Source organism: Oncorhynchus mykiss, chromosome 15 (genome assembly GCF_057628025.1).
Source record: "Oncorhynchus mykiss isolate SJ-2025 chromosome 15, ASM5762802v1, whole genome shotgun sequence".
Classification (NCBI taxonomy): domain Eukaryota; kingdom Metazoa; phylum Chordata; class Actinopteri; order Salmoniformes; family Salmonidae; genus Oncorhynchus; species Oncorhynchus mykiss.
The window spans coordinates 32,973,787-32,990,145 of NC_143036.1; the positions used below are offsets into that span (position 1 = coordinate 32,973,787).

Consider the following 16,359-nt stretch of genomic DNA (forward strand, 5'->3'; position numbering starts at 1 on the left):
TAAGGTTATTTCATTAGTAGGGGATGTCCAAGGTCTGCATGTGGGAGAAGTTGGAGCTCAGGGATGATTTTCCACTCAGGCATTTTCCACTAGTAACTAAACTCAGCAAAAAAATAGAAACTTCCCCTTTTCAGGACCCTGTCTTTCAAAGATAATTTGTAAAAATCCAAATAACTTCACAGATCTTCATTGTAAAGGGTTTAAACACTGTTTTCCATGTTTGTTCAATGAACCATAAACAATTAATGAACATGCACCTGTGGAACGGTCGTTAAGACACTAACAGCTTACAGACAGTAGGCAATTAAGGTCACAGTTATGAATACTTAGGACACTAAAGAGGCCTTTCTACTGACTCTGAAAAACACTAAAAGAAAGATGCCGACGGTCCCTGCTCATCTACGTGAACGAGAATTAGGAATGCTGCAAGAAGGCATGAGGACTGCAGACGTGGCCAGGGCAATAAATTGCAATGTCCGTACTGTGAGACGCCTAAGACAGCGCTGCAGGGAGACAGGACAGACAGCTGATCGTCCTTGCAGTGGCAGACAACTTGTAACAAAACCTGCACAGGATATGTACATCCGAACATCACACCTTCGGGACAGGTACAGGATGGCAACAAAAACTGCCCGAGTTACACTAGGAACGAATAATCCCTCCATCAGTGTTCAGACTGTCCGCAATAGCCTGAGAGAGGCTGGACTGAGGGCTTGTAGGCCTGTTGTAAGGCAGGTCCTCACCAGACATCACCGGCAACAACGTTGCCTAAGGGCAGGAACCCAGACTGGCTAAAACAGCCTCCACTCGTCTGGGAAGGCTTTCCACTAGATATTGGAACATTGCTGTGGGGACTTTCTTCCATTCAGCCTAAAGAGAATTAGTGAGGTCGGGCACCAATGGGCGATTAGGCCTGGCTGCACAGGGCTCTGTGCAGGCCAGTCAAGTTCTTCCACACCGATCTCGACAAGCCACTTCTGTATGGACCTCGCTTTGTGCACGGGGGCATTGTCATGCTGAAACAGGAAAAGGCCTTCCCCAAAGTGTTGCAAAAAAGTTGGAAGCAGAGAATCATCTAGAATGTCATTGTATGCTGTAGCGTTAAGATTTCCCTTCACTGGAACTAAAGGGCCGAGTCAGAACCCTGAAAATTTGCCAGAGACAATTATTCCTCCTCCACCAAACTTTAGCGCTGGCACTATGCATTGGGGCAGGTAGTGTTCTCCTGGCATCCGCCAAACTCAGATTCATCCGTCAGACTGTCAGATGGTGAAGCGTGATTCATCACTCCAGAGAACACGTTTCCACTGACCCAGAGTCCAATGGCGGTGAGCTTTACACCATTCCAGCCGACGCTTGGCATTGCGCATGGTGCGGCTGCTCGGCCATGGAAACCCATTTCATGAAGCTGCTGACAAACCGTTCTTGTGCTGATGTTGCTTCCAGACTCAGTTCGGAGTTGCTTCCAGAGGCAGTTTGGAACTCGGTTTTGAGTGTTGCATCTGAGGACAGATGTTTTTCCGCGCTATGCGCTTCAGCACTAGGCAGTCCCATTGTGTGAGCTTCTGTGGCCGATCGGTTCGCGTTTGAGCCGTTGTTGTTCCTAGACGTTTCCACTTCACAATTACAGCACTTACAGTTGAACGGGACAGCTCTAGCAGGGCAGAAATTTGCCAAACTGACTTGTTGGAAAGGTGGCATCCCATGACAGTGCCACGTTGAAAGTCAAGGAGCTCTTCAGTAAGGCCATTCTACTGCCAATGTTTGTCTATGATTCTAGATTCTATGGCTGTGTGCTCAATTTTATACACCTGTCAGCAACAGGTGTAGCTGACATAGACAAATCCTCTAATTTCAAGAGGTGTTCACATCATTTTCTATATATAGTGTATTTACTTTATTTTTACTGCAACTTTAGGCAAAGCGCAGAAATGTATCCTTGGTAATAAATGTCTAGACAATCTCCATTATGTCCATAGACCTGGAGGCGCAGCATGAACTTCAGGTAGCTAGCAACTAATAGTGAGGTTGACTCCCACGTAATCAGCATACTAACATTAACACCTTAATTTAGCTGTAAAAATACGGAAACGACTTGTAGATTTACCATCATACAGTGTTCTGAGAATGTCCTAAAAAAGTCCTTGGGACATCCCTGGAACAATAATGTAACTAGATAAAATCTGGAGGGGACCATGACTTGACATTTTAATTAATGTCTGTCATACCTTTTTAAGTAAAGTATTCTAAATTACATTTGATATCTCAGTTTTCACATGTGCTCAAATGTTGTCACATGTATAGTGTTATGGTACAGTATCACATTCCTCATGTTGTCACATTTATTTCACATGAGATCGTGTTTTCACATGTCATGTGTAGTTTCATGTTCTCACATGTTGACATTTTGCATCCCCATGTTGTCACATTTATTTCACATTCATTTAATGTGAGATCATGTACTCATGTGCTTACATGTCACATGTTGCTTCACATGTTATCACTTTAAATCACATATGATCACTGAAATGCATCTGTTTTTTTGTAAGGATCACTGATGTAATGGACAGGTCGTAGAAATTCAGTGAATAAAGAAATTCAGTGTAAACATGAAACTGACAAACGTGAAGACCATTAATAAAAAGACAACTTTCCCCTACTTGACTACGCAACGGATCACCTACATTGTGTCACACAAGGTGGCTCTCTCTACACATCGAAAGTGCTAAACTCAAATTGAATTGTTTCACAATACCTAGCAGTTAAACAGAACGGTCTTCATAATAGAGGAGAATTAATATTAGAGGGCGTATCCATCTGTGCGGAGGCTGATATATCAAGGGTGAGAGAGCGCGGAGGGAGGGTCTTCGTTTGGTTGGTAGGAACAGGCACACTGTAAACAACCACTCCGTGAAGTAGCCCACTCAAACTACATCAAGGCGAAGCCAGCATTTTTTAAATCGCTGTCTATCCAGTGTAGTCTATACTCGTGCGGCAGAGACAATCCAGGTACAGACATAACATATCAAACAGACACTGAAGCCGAATGTGGATTGCTGCTGTACTTTCAGTATAGATGACACACAGCGGATATATAAGGTGAGATTGATTTGATATTGTTGACGTGCATATTGTATGGTAGGCTTTATTGTTTGAGTTGTCTAAACAATATAAACTTATTTATTGGATAAGGCTACAAATGTTCAGTAACATACACTGTCTGCAGCTTGCTACCCTCGTTAGCTTGGTGCTTTATCCTTTCTCTGATAATAATGTTACAGGAAACGTTAAACATGTGTTATGACACTGATTGCTGCAATAACACATTGATTGCCCCTTTTATATTTTAAAATAATTTAGCCTACACATCAAGCTTCAGTTTGGTTGACAAATAAGTGTATCATGCAATGCATTGATGGGGAGGTCAAAATTCCAATATATCACGTTTTTTTAGAAAGCTAATTGGTATTTCAAAATGTCTACCCTGTTAATAGTGTTATGTAGAAACTGTGTTACAGTCTTTTTGTAGTTGCTTCTATTTGACTTCAGAGCCCACTCTGCTCCCTGATAGGAGAGAGAACAGAGAAAGATAGACAGACCATGACATAATAGGAAGGTTTTGCATTGTCTCCAGTCCATCGCATGATTTGCCTATTGCTTGTAGGCCTAGGATATAGAGTAGGGCCTAGTCTGATTTAATCAGGCTGTAATACACAATTAATTGGTATATATCTACAGCCTGAAACGAATGCCTGCAAATTCATGTAAATGTTCCTTACAAGCCAGAATGTTGAATACAATTAAATGTAAACTTACTCTACTGGTTGTCTGTGCGGTATGTCCTTCAGCTGCTCGAAATTTGAGACAAAATATCTACAGGAAAATGTATTTGTTTACCCAACATTATAGAGAGCCTGTAGGTATGTAGTTCGTTTTGGCACCTAGGTTAAATTAGTTTTATATTAGATATTTAGTTTTCTCTCGTCAATAGCTATTGAACCAAGCATGCCATGACAGTGAAATCCGAATATTGCTGTATATACCAATTTATTCAAGTTTTAATGTTATGTGTACATGTACAGTGAAATGCCTTCCTTGCAAGATCTAAACCTAACAATGCAGTATTTCATATCAATGTAGTACTAAATATAACATAAGGTAGAACAAGAACACACAATATATCAAAATAATAAATAAGAACATGAGAAAGTAAGAAGCTATATACAGTACAGGGTCAGTTCCAATACCACTATCCTGATCACTAGGCATCAGGATTTATGATAAATAGAGTAACAGCAGCATATGTGTGCAGAGTCATTATAAATGTGTGAGAAAATGGTGTGTGTGTGTGTGTGTGTGTGTGTGTGTTGGAGTGTCAGTGTGCTTGAGTGTATAGAGACAGTGTAAAAAACAAATACAAAGAACAACTCAGTGCATGTAGCCATTTGGTTGCTATTTTGCAGACTTATGGCTTGGAGATAGAAGCTGTTACGGAGCCCGTTGGTGTCAGACTTGATGCACCGGTACTGCTTGCTGAGTTGAAGCAGAAAGAACAGGCTATGGCTTGGGTGGCTGGAGTCATTAACAATTTTCCAGGCCATCCTTTCACACCATCTGATATACAGGTGCTGGATGGCAGAGAGCTCCGTCCCAGTGATATACTGGCCTGTCTGCACCACCCTCTGTAGTACCATGCGATCGAGGGCAGTGCTGTTGCCATACCAAGCAATGATGCATCCAGTTATGCTCTCAGTGGTGCAGCTGTATAACTTTTTGAGGATTTGAAGACCCATGCCAAACCTATCCAACTCCTGAGGGCGAAGAGGTGCTGTTGCACCTTCACGACTGTGCATTTGTGTGTGGACCAATTTAAGTCCTTAGTGATTTGGACGCAGAGGGACTTAAAGCCTTAATTGTGTATTACAGCCTGATTAATCAGGCTAGATAAAGAGCTTATTCTGTAGACAGCAATTCAGGCATTGATGGTGGATGTATGATATTGACCCTTTCAACATGTAAATGTTTCTTAATTCTATCTAGTTTTTTGGGGGGCAAATAGCCCAATAATGTCTCTTTAGGAATGTTGGCAAGTTTACCAAAAGTCATTAAGTTTACCAAAACTCATAGTAGAGAGAATGATTTATTTCAGCTTTTATTTCTTTCATCACATTCCCAGCGGGTCAGAAGTTTACATACACTCAATTAGTATTTGGTAGCATTGCCTTTAAATTGTTTAACTTGGGTCAAACGTTTTGGCCCATTCCTCCTGACAGAGCTGGTGTAACTGAGTCAGATTTGTTGGCCTCCTTGCTCGCACACACTTTTTCAGTTCTGCCCACAAAATGTCTGTAGGATTGAGGTCAGGGCTTTGTGATGGCCACTCCAATTCCTTGACTTTGTTGTCCTTAAGCCATTTTGCCACAACTTTGGAAGTATGCTTGGGGTCATTGTCCATTTGGATGACCCATTTGCGACCAAGCTTTAACTTCCTGACTGATGTCTTGAGATGTTGCTTCAATATATCCACAAAATTTCCCGAACTCATGATGCCATCTTTTTGTGAAGTGCATCAGTCCCTCCTGCAGCAAAGCACCCTCACAACATGATGCTGCCACCCCCGTGCTTCACGGTTGGAATGGTGTTCTTCGGCTTGCAAGCGTTCCCCTTTATCCTCCAAACATAATGATGGTCATTATGGCCAAACAGTTCTATTTTGCTTCACCAGATCAGAGGACATTTCTCCAAAAAGTATGATCTTTGTCTCCATGTGCAGTTCCAAACTGTTGTCAGGCTTTTTTTATTGCGGTTTTGGAGCAGTGGCTTCTTCCTTGCTGAGGAGCGTTTCAGGTTATGTCGATACAAGACTCGTTTGACTGTGGATACAGATACTGTTGTACCTGTTTCCTCCAGCATCTTCACAAGGTCCTTTGCTGTTGTTCGCACAAAAGCACATTAATCTCTAAGAGACAGAATGCATCTCCTTCCTGAGTGGTATGATGGCTGCGTGGTCCCATGGTGTTTATACTTGCGTACTGTTCTTTGTATAGGTAAACGTGGTACCTTCAGGCATTTGGAAATTGCTCCCAAGGATGAACCAGACTTGTGAAGGTCCACAATTCTTTTTACGAGGTCTTGGCTGATTTCTTTTGTTTTTCCCATGATGTCAAGCAAAGAGGCACTAAGTTTGAAGGTAGGCCTTGAAATACATCCACAGGTACACCTCCAATTGACTCATGATGTCAATTAGCCTATCAGAAGCTTCCAAAGTCATGACATAATTTTCTGGTGTATTCCAAGCTCTTTAAAGGCACAGTCAACTTTGTGTATGTAAACTTTTGACCCACTGGAATTGTAATACAATGAATTATAAGTGAAATCATCTGTCTGTTAACAATTGTTGGAAAAATGACTAGTGTCATGCACAAATTTGATGTCCTAACCGACTTGCCAAAACTATAGTTTGTTAATTAACAAGACATTTGTGGAGTGGTTGAGAAACAAGCTTTAATTACTCCAACCTAAGCGTATGTAAACTTCCGACTTCTGTATATGTACATATTTACCTCAATTACCTAGTACCCCTGCATATCGGCTTGGTACTGGTACCTCGTGTATATAGCCAAGTTATTTTTACTTTTTGTTTATTTATTCCTTTTTAAATGTTTCTATTTCTTCTATTTTTTTCCTCTGCATTTCACTGTTAGTCTACACCTGTTGTTTATTAAGCATGTGACAAATAACATTTGAATTGATCATTTCACAAATGCAAAATATAGACTTACTGTACACTTTTATCCGGCTTTATCACAGTTGCAGGCAACAGTATTTTTCAGTTAGCACACATTTCTGGCGACCTTCTTCTGTTACACACAGGTGTTCGGAGCATGCTAGATAACTAATTAGCACAGGTGGTCGCCTCTGTCTTCCGTAAACAGGCGCTGTAAAATGGAGATATGGCCGTGTGGGAACACTAACCATATAAAGGTGTGTAGTAATTTAACCTTTTATTTTTTTGAAAATGATTTCTTGCTGATATGAAAGATAAGGACATTATGCTTCCAATACCGTATGGCAAGCAAAGCGTGTTCACTTGCAGATTGAGCGTCGGGGCTCTTAACAAAAGTCCCCTCGGCTTAAGGTAGTTAGCGTATATGAATGGGGTCGGTGGCAAAGAGCTTTGATAAGATAATACTGAATATTTGAAAGCCTGTTTTAACAGTAAAGGATACTAATACAATCTGTAAATAAGAACCATTGATGGCATTGACTTGTAAGCATAATCAGAAATGACAAGGATAGCAAAACAAGATATTGTTTTCAAAACCGGATGTTTTAGAGAATCACGCATAGCAGAGATACAACATTTGGGGGGAGATTTTCAGTTTCAACATTTCTTTAGCCCCATCCCTCAGCAGTTTACTGAGTTGGAGGTGTCCACTTTGCCCGTTGTTCCCAAACCCCTACTTTCTTTAGATAAATATATGGATACCATCCATTGGATAGTTAGGTTTCTTAACTGTGTTGACAAGTATTTTCCAATACAAATTAAAAGGCTGGAAGGTAAGAATGCTGGAGGTCTGCATCATTTTAGGTTCACAAAGGTGGGCATGGCACTTTGGTCGATATTTTTGCATACACAGTAGCTGAGGTGTGATGTCAGTGGGAGTATTAAAACAAAATAAAAAAAATACACATTTCTCCAGTATATAAATAGAGCAGTGATTGACACCCAGTCTTATTTAATCAATGCGTTGGTGGGAGGACATATGACAAAGAATACCAATTAAATTTAGGTTTCAGAATGAATATGCCTCTGTTGATTTTACAGTTGGATATTCTTAGGAATAAATAGAGAAATATTCAATGCCATGGCTTTTATCATCTCTTTCATACATCCTTCTATATTCACACCCTTCAGGTGTTTGTCTAACATCTCCTGGGAACCTTCCTCCCTTTCTCTCCTCCTCCTGTTCTTAATACAGACTTTCTACCCAACACTCTCTTTCTCACCACCCCTCTCCCTCTCTTCATATCTCCCTCTCTCTCTGTGTCTCTCGGTCTCTCCCCCCTCTCTCTATTCCCCCCCCCCTCTCTCGATCTCTCCCCCCTCTGTGTCTCTAGGTCTCTCCCCCTCCCTCTCTCTATCTCTACCTCTCTCTCTCTCTCCCTGTCCCATTTTTCAAAACTGCTCCACCACCTCCACTGTCCCCTTCATTAATTTCTCCTTTCCCAAGATGGCTTTCTCAGTACCTCTCCTCCTCCTTTTCTCCTCTCTTCCCTCCATTTGCATCTTGGCGCTACGCTCCACGCGTCTGGCTGAAGTCAGATGGCTAATTGTGTCCCATCTGTTGGGAGAGGTCTGTGCTAAATCCAGGCTAAGGCCCTATTCTGAGATGAAGGACAGTCTCTGAGGAGCGGAGTGGCGAAACAGATTTCTACTTTTCAATTCATATTACCTCCTTGCCTTACCTTTCGTTGTAGCCGGCAACATCACATTCTTGGTCCACAGCTCAAATTGACTGTAAATATCACAGTAGCCACTAAGCCACAGTAAGAACAAACTATTTAACAATCCTATCAACTTTTCTTCTAAAACATGTTACAATGGTTAATAATGCAACAATTCACAAGCATGTGCAGACAATTAAAGGGTATATTTTCTCATCCGTACACATTAAATTAGCAAACAATACACAGCTAAATACTGCTAGCTAGCTAACTAACTCTATGCTTAATGATCTAGTAACGTTTACCCCCCCAAATGAATGACACTGTTTGCATACAGTGTCATTCATACTATAATATAGGCTACACAACTAGGTAACGTTAGCTAGCTAAAGAAAATAATTTCTGCATCCTCACATAAATGTTGTTGCTGTAGCTTAATGCTAATGTTCAGCTGAACCATAGCTGGAAAGGAGAGCTCTTAGGCTTACACTGGCTACAGTATTAAAGTTACCTTAGAACAAACCAGGCTTAATTTTATCAATATCATGGAAGTCATTACAGGGCTGGACATTAACTTTGTCCTTTGGACAAGTAAGACTGACAATTTATTTTTTTGGTCTGAAAGCTCAAGTCAATTGTCCCCCTAAAATGAATGGTCTGTACACCGTGGGCCAAAAAGGTGACTGAAAATGGTCTTTTGGATGCAAGGAACCACTTCACAAAATACATTTAATTATTATCACTGGTATTGACAATGGAAGGCTGCTGGTCTCTGATCCCTGTATTATATCTCATTCCATTGTGGCTTTGAGAAATGCACTTGGGGAAAACCATCCACGTCGCGGACACCAACACCTTCTTCGCCCGCTTTGAGGATAACACAGTTCCCCCGACGCGGCCCGCTACCATGGACTGTGAGCTCACCTCCTCGGTGGCCGACTCGAGTAAGACATTTAAGCGTGTTAATAACACGGTCACTGCTGCCGACCCAGAAGGCATCCCTAGCCGCATCCTCAGAGCATGCACAGACCAGCTGGCTGGAGTGTTTACGGACATATTCAATCTCTCCCTATCCCAGTCTGCTGTCCCCACATTTTTCAAGATGGCCACCATTGTTCCTGTACCCAATAAAGCAAAGGTAACTGAACTAAATCATGAAGTACTTTGAGTGGCTAGTCAAGGCTCATATCACCTCTACCTTACCTGACACCCTAGACCCACTTAAATTTGCTTACCGCCTCAATAGATCCACAGACGATGCAATCACAATAGCACTGCCATATCCCATCTTTACAAGAAGAATACCTATGGAAGAATGCTGTTCATTGACTATAGCTCTGTATTCAACAACATAGTATTCCATAGTAGCTCATCATTAAGCTTGAGGCCCTGGGTCTGAACCCCGCCCTGTGCAACTGGGTCCTGGACGTCCTGACGGGCCGCCCCCCAGGTGGCGAAAGTAGGAAACAACACCTCCACTTCGCTGATTCTCAACAGTGGTGCCCCACAAGGGTGTGTGCTCAGCCCCTCCTATACTCTCTGTTCACTTATGACCGCATGGCCATGCACGCCTCTAACTCAATCATCAAGTTTGCAGACGACACAACAGTAGTAGGCCTGATTACCAACAATGACAAGACAGCCTACAGGGAGGAGGTGAGGGCCCGGGGTGTGTGGTGCCAGGACAATTACCTCACTCAACGTCAACAAAACAAAGGAGCTGATTGTGGACTTAAGGAAACAGTAGAGGGAGCACCCCCTCATCCACATCGACTGGACCGCAGTGGAGATGGTGGAAAGCTTCAAGTACTTCGGCGTACACATCACTGACAAACTGAAATGGTCCACCCACACAAATAGTGTGATGAAGAAGGTGCAACAGCACCTCTTCAACCTCCCGGTACAGCAACTACACGCCCGCAAACGCAGGGCTCTCAAGAGGGTGGTGTGGTCTGCACAACGCATCACCGGGTGCAAACTACCTGCCCTCCAGGACACCTACAGTGCCCGATGTGACAGGTAGGCCAAAAGGATCAGGGACAACAACCACCCGAGCCACTGCCTTTTCACCCTGCTATCATCCAGAAGGCAAGGTCAGTACAGGTGCATCAAAGCTGGCACCGAGAGACCATAAGACTGTTAAATTGCATTCACTAGCACATTAGAGGAAGTGGCCCTATATACATAGACTTGAAATCACTGGCCAATTTAATAATGCAACACTAGTCACTTTAATAATGTTTACATATTTTGCATTACCCATCTCATATGTGTATATACTGTATTCTATTGTACTGCATCTTAGTCTATGCCGCGCTGACAATGAACCAGGGATCAAGTGGCTAACGTGGGCGAGGTAGCTAACGAAGATGTTTATCTATATTTAAGTCTTGAATATTCAGTGTTCCGGCCAGGGAGATATTGACAGTATAGGCATTAGGCTACTTGTCAATTAGGCTATTCTAATATATATTTGTTTGTATTACTTTGTCAGAATTACATAGCCACTATTGAATAGAGGAGAATCCTAACCAATTTTGAGCACTTGAGAGACTGTTTTACAACTGGAGTATGCAGCATTGGTTTCATCAACTGCACACCTGTATCAACTGTTTGTCGGCCATTTGTGGTTATAGTTTACATGAGTGCCAGTGGAAAGTTATTTTAGGACATCAGACATGACAAGGACATTAATACATGCTAATAGCTAAATAGTTAACCATCCAAACTACACTATGTTTTGAATTGGCTAACTCGTTAGTCTGTTTTAGGCTTTATCATTATTGTGCCTGCTCGCTCTCTCTCTCCTCTGGCAATGGCCCATTGGCACACATGCAGGTGAGCTATACTGCAACTGGGCAAATAACTCATGAACTAGCAATGAATATCAACAAATGTACACAGGCAGCTAGGTTCACTTTGATCTCAAAAACGCATCTTGCGACTGCATGATTGAAAGACCGCTCGTGCCTGTCAATGAAAGCCATCAATAATTATACTCCTATGTGCTGTGAGATTTGTCAATGCAGGCCTACAATTATACTCCAGTGCACTCTGCAGAGATTGGGAGGTAAGTGCATAACACATCGTATCCGAAGGACACTTTGGCCGTGTCTAGACTTGACAGTTCATATATTTCTGTATTGTGATAATGGAGATCTGATCATGGACTTCCGAACACGTCATGAATCTACATGTATATTTAAATGTGTCCACCATGTCCATGTTGTGTCCATTCCCGATCTATATTCAAGTGCCAGTATGCAGTCTACAAACTGTGGAATAGGCAGCATATGATAATACCATAACAACTGATGGCAGTAGCTAACTACTGTAGCTAAGTAGCCAGCTAACCTCTGTAGCTAGCCATCACGTTAGCAAGCAACACTAAAGGGATTGCAAATAAGTCTCTCGTAATTTATTTCAAAATATTAGCTAGCTGGCTAGCATTTATGAGGCCGGGCAAACACGTTCCCCACACTCTAGAAATTTATTTCCTCCAACGTTATAATGAAAAGGTGCCTCTAGGGCACAAAATACATGTTTTCTGGAGACTTGTGGGAGGAATGCTGATGACATTGCCCACTATGCGATTTTGGTAGCCGGATTGCGTCCAGACTGAGGAGGACTCTTCAAACACAATCGGACCACAAAGCGGCTTTTGTGCGTCTTGACCCGTCTTTTCAATGATAGCAGAAGTCGCATGTAATGTCAAGTGTAGATGACCTTTGATACAATTCTGATCGGAGTAGCCTAATTATCTGATATTGGGATTTTTGCATAATGTTTTTTTACATGTCCTTTCAAACAACTTAATCCCTTAATCTATAATCTGCTTGTCCGGCAATTATTTTTACTTGCCCTGGGCAGGCGGACAAGCTTTAATGTCGAGCCCTGCATCATATGAAGTAAAAGCAAATTGCTATAAAAACATTTGCTGTAAGAGTGCTGGCTCAACAAGATATTTCTGTTTACACTGCCCTGCTTAGAGGGGAGCAATTGTCACACGAGTGTCATGTGCTACCTCTGTAGGTAGCGGTCAAGACGTGACAAGTTCATAAATTTACATTGCATTATGTGTTCCCGAAGAGACTTTTAGCAAAAATAAAAGTGTGAAGACCCTCTCATTTGTGTCAGGATTTTTACCATATTGACTCAGTTCTGCTGGGGGCAATGGCACCATGTTAACCACTTTCAGTGGGCTCAGATTCACAGATGCACATCTTAGTTTTTTTCTAGTTGTTCATGGACTCTTACTTGTGCTGTTAGTCTTGGGATGTGATTGAGAGATTCCTGTGGCATTGACTGACTTGACAGAAATGTGCAAAATAATGCTCCCTCCCTCTCCCATTCTGTAATATTTTGTACATGTATCAACGAGTTGTATTGGTAACCTCACTCCTCAGCTTGAAATGCCTCCACCTGCACCATCACGTTCTTGTTAGCGTTGTTGAGGGCAGAAATGCGTGTTTGTGAGACAGAGGACACAAGATGAATCCCAGTGAGTGAGGGAGATACAGTATACTGTTAATCAAGCAACAGAGCCCCATTACATAAGGATTGGGCTGAAGTGCAGACAGATCAAGTCTTCACTCTTTCTCTCTCTCACGTCTTCTCAAATTCAAGCTGCTTTATTGGCATGAAAAACATTGCGTCAATATTGCCAAAGGAAAACTGTATACAATATACATTGTAAAAAATAATGAAGAATTATAATACTAAAATAATACAAATAACAGTAACAGTCAATAGTAGAAATTTAATAAATATAAAAGGCTAAACATGAAAAATGAAACTACAACTAACTTAACTGTTATCCTCAACATTACATCAGTACTACAACTACAGTCATCATCATCACTATTACTACTACTACTACCATCATCATCATCATCATCATTCAACTGCTATTTTTACCATCACCCCTACTACCCATACCACTACTATTTGGAATAACAATCATAATAATAATAATAATACTAATAGTAATAACAATAATACTAATAATTATTATGTTACTGCTTACTATGCCGATGTTATTATTCAGTGTCCCTCAGCCTATGGAAAGGCAAATACATATTTGGTTGGAAGAGGAGCCGTTGCTCCTTCGACCCATGAGTATTTTTAGAAATGTGGAATAAATGTAGTAGTTTCTGTGAATAATTCATGTCTTGGTGACAAATATTTCTCACAGTAAAGGAGAAAGTGCATCTCTGTTTCTACCTCCCCTCTCGTGTAGTGACCACATACACCTTCCTCTTTGGGTAGCCATGTTTTTTTCAGTCTGCCAGTTTCTATTGCCAGTTGGTGGTCACTCAGCCTGTACTTGGTAAGGATCTGTCTCTGCTTCGTATCTATGTCAGTGTAGAGATAATCGGCCAATTCATATTCTCTGTTGGGGCCAGATAGTAATTTAGTCGGCTTTGGGATTTTGTTTTGTTAATCGTTGTAAATATTGTTGTAAATATGAGTCCTTTAATTGGTTAATGATTTTGTTTATTTGAATTCTTTCTTTTGAAGCAGTTCTGGTGTCAGCTTGGTTGGTTAGGTCCAACACCAGCTGACTGAGAGGGCTTGTTTCTGGGCTCAGCTCTTGGGTTTGAAGTGCTTTAAATCGGAGACTTGAATTTGGACTTGAATTTAGTTGTAGACAAAATTGTAATGATCTTTTTTTGTACTTTCATTATCACTAGAAAGCGACCTAATCCTGCACTAGATGAATTAGTTGGGGCAGGGCCTAAACTTTGGTTTTAGAAGTGGGGGGGACATAATTATTATTATTATATTCGCTTTTTATCAGGTTGGATAAATACTTGAAACAGCCTACCCGACTGCTCGGAGGCATTCGTATGGTCCTAAAGCACACCATTGCCTTGCGCAAGCGCTCTCTCTCACTCTTGCATGCTCTCTCTTCCTATATCCTTTCTTTCTATCTTCCTATATCCATTCTTTCTCTCGCTCTCACAATCTCTAACTCTTCCTATATCCCTCCTCTCTCACTCTCACACACTCTCTCTCTCTCAATCTTTATATATCCCTCCTGTCTCTCTCTGCGTCTGTCTCTGTCTCTCTGCTTTATTGGCATGGAAAACATATGCTTATATTGCCAATGCAAGTAAAATATATGATAAACAATAAAAATGTACAGTTGTAACTAGTGCGATGAGAGTCGGGAAGCAAGTTCAGTGAGTGTGTGTTTAAAAAAATAAACACAACATAATTAGAAACAAGAACAACGCACAGACATGACACAGAAATAATAACTCCTGGGGAAGGACCCAAAGGGAGTGACATATATAGGGAAGGTAATCAGGGAAGTGATGGAGTCCAGGTGAGTCTGCCACACAGGTTTGTGTAATGATGGGGACAGGTGTGCGCCATAATGAGCAGCCTGATGACCTGCAGGAGAGGGAGCACACGTGACAACAGTAAACATTACACTCACAAAATGTACAAAGGAATAGACATTTCAAATGTCATATTATACAGTGTTGTAACAATGTGTAAAGAGTTAAAGTACAAAATAAAATTAAAAGAACATACAGTGCATTTGAAAAGTATTCAGAACACTTTACTTTTTTTTGTTACAGCCTTATTGTCACGGTTTTCTGTATGTGAAGGAGAGTCGGACCAAAATGTGGCGTGTAGATTGCGATCCATGTTTATTAAACTGAAGCAAACACGAATCTAAATACAAACACTACAAAACAATAAACGTAACGAAAACCGAAACAGCCTATACTTGTGTAAACTAACACAAAACAAGGACATCAAGACACTAAGGACAATCACCCACAAAACCCAACACCAAACAGGCTACCTAAATATGGTTCCCAATCAGAGACAATGACGAACACCTGCCTCTGATTGAGAACCATATCAGGCCAAACATAGAACTAGACAAACTAGACATGTAACAGAATGCCCACTCAGCTCACACCCTGACCAACCAAAACATTGAAACATACAAAGCAAAACATGGTCAGGCTGTGACACTTATTCTAAAATGTATACAAAAAAATTATATTAATCAATCTACACACAATACCTCATAATGACAGCATTTTTGCAAATGAAAAAAAGAAACATGACACATTTACATATGTATTCAAACCCTACTTTGAAGCACCTTTGGCAGCAATTACAGCCTCAAGTTTTCTTGGGCACACCTGTATTTGGGAAGTTTTTCCCATTCTTCTATGCAGATCCTCTCAAGCTCTCTCAGGTTGGATGGGCAGCGTCGCTGCACAGCTATTTCAAAGTCTCTCCAGGGATGTTCGATCGGCTTCAAGTCCGGGCTCTGGCTGGGCCGCTCAAGGACATTCAGAATCTTGTCCCGATGCCACTCCTTTATTGTCTTGGCTGTGTGCTTAGGGTCCTTGTCCTGTTGGGAGGTGAACTTTTGCCCCAGTGTTTGGTCCTGAGCACTCTGGAGCAGGTTTTCATCAAGGATCTCTCTGTACTTTTCTCCCTTCATCCTTCCCTCGATCATCACAAGTCTACTGGTCCCTGCCGCTGAAAAACATCCCCACAGCATGCTGCTGCCACCAACCTGCTTCACCGTAGGTCTGAGAGTTTTTAGGTGCCTTTTTGCAAACTCCAAGTGGGCTGTCATGTGTCTTTTACTGAGGAGTGGCTTCCGGCTGGCCACTCTACCAGGCCTGATTTGTGGAGTGTTGCAGATGCTTGTCCTTCTGGAAGATATTCCTATCTCCACAGAGGAACTCTGGAGCACTGTCAGAGTGGCCATCAGGTTCTTGGTCACCTCCCCGATCAAGGCCCTTCTCCACCGATTGCTCATTGCTCCACCGATTGTGGTCGGCCAGCTCTAGTTAGAGTCTTTTGTGGTTCCACATTTTTTCTATTTAAGATTGATGGAGGCCACAGTGTTCTTGGCGACCCTCAATGCTG

At 41.7% G+C, this 16,359-nt stretch overlaps 1 protein-coding gene across 1 annotated transcript in view; it reads left to right on the plus strand.

Annotated features, from left to right (window-relative positions):
• The first annotated feature begins 2,773 nt into the window (after nucleotides 1–2,773).
• The window catches only part of LOC110490011 (E3 ubiquitin-protein ligase RNF152), a 116,353-nt gene continuing 102,767 nt past the window's right edge, over nucleotides 2,774–16,359 (plus strand). The window contains exon 1 of the mRNA XM_021563088.3: nucleotides 2,774–3,099. The gene's annotated coding sequence lies outside the window, so the exon portion shown is untranslated. The remainder of the gene's footprint in view (nucleotides 3,100–16,359) is intronic.